The following is a 1,594-nucleotide window of genomic DNA, read 5'->3' on the forward strand; positions in this document are numbered from 1 at the left end:
GGAAAATACTAAGTTTAAGGCAAGACTTAGCGTCTTAGTTAGGGTGTTAATTGCTGCCACAGAGCACTATAACCAAAGAGCAAGTTGGAGAGTGTAGGTTTTTATTTGGCTTATTCTCCGACATTGCTGTGGTTGTGGTGTCTCCTCACAGCAACAGAACGTTGACCAGGACAAACAGCTTCATTCACAGTGGGTTAGTTCATCCCACATCCTACATGCTGTGGGCTCTGCTCATTCTGCTCGTGGTTTCCTAAAATCCATTTGTCAGGCCTTGGAACAGTTTCCTACACTACTGGAGTTCTTTTCAAGAAGACATTGCCCATGCCTATGTCTTGTAATAGTTTCCTGGTTCTGAATATTAGTATTGTACTCTAATATTAAGGCATCTGAGAGCTACCCCACATTCTCTCATCAAAAAACTTTGAAATAGGGCCAGGACACAGACACTAAGAACTAGGTTTGGCAGTGCATGCCTATAATTCTAGCACTGTACTGGCTAGTTTTGTGTCAACTTAACACAGACTGGAGTTATCACAGAGAAAGGAGCTTCAGTTGGGGAAATGCCTCCAGGAGATCCAGCTGTAAGGCATTTTCTCAATTAGTGACCAAGTGGGGAGGCCCCTTGTGGGTGGTGCCATCTCTGGGCTGGTAGTCTTGGGTTCTATAAGAGAGCAGGCTGAGCAAGCCAGGGGAAGCAAGCCACTAAGGAACATCCTTCCATGGCCTCTGCATCAGCTCCTGCTTCCTGACCTGCTTGACTTCCAGTCCTGACTTCCTTGGTGATGAACAGCAGTATGAAAGTGTAAGCTGAATANACCCTTTCCTCCCCAACTTACTTCTTGGTCATGATGTTTTGTCCAGGAATAGAAACCCTGACTAAGACAAGCATTAAGGAGGCAGAAGCAGAAGGGTCTTTACAAATTCAAGGCCAGCCTGCTTTACATAGTGAGTTCCAGACTAACCAAAGACACATAAAGCGATTCTGAGGAGAAAAAATATACAACAGATACATATTTCTGAGAAGCCAAACGGAGGACCCCTATTTAGTCTCTCATGTGCTGTGAGCGTCCTTTAGACTCATCTTTTTAGTATTGAAGTGGATTTAAGATTTGGGTCCATTAGTTCACAAAGGTCAGATGAGACGTCTTCATGCTTCCCTGAGGGTGGAAATGCTAATTACCCAATATGTTCCATCTACTCTCAGTCGGCTGAGGTGTTCCCTTGTAATTAGTCTCCTGCTTCTGAACCGAGAGGGAGTGTCCCCATGGACAAATCTTCCTCTGTGCCTGAACTTCCAAATTAAACTTGCTTGTCTCGTCAGATCAATTTCCATGACCAGGCCCCGGGTTGAGAGTCCCTGAAAGGGCGGAGAGATGCAATCCAGAGGACAAGGGACTGTCTACAATAGGGACATTTTCACCAGCTACATTAAAGCTGTGTTCTATGGGGAGACTGCAGGCTCAGAGCTGGCCTGTTGGTCTGTGCCACATGCTCAGTATGTCAAGGGCCACAGATCCAACCCCCAATGCTTAAAAACCAACAACAGCCGGGCGTGGTGGTGCATGCCTTTAATCCCAGCACTCGGGAGGCAGAG

The sequence above is a fragment of the Mus pahari genome, chromosome 4 (genome assembly GCF_900095145.1).
Source record: "Mus pahari chromosome 4, PAHARI_EIJ_v1.1, whole genome shotgun sequence".
Taxonomy (NCBI): Eukaryota; Metazoa; Chordata; class Mammalia; order Rodentia; family Muridae; genus Mus; species Mus pahari.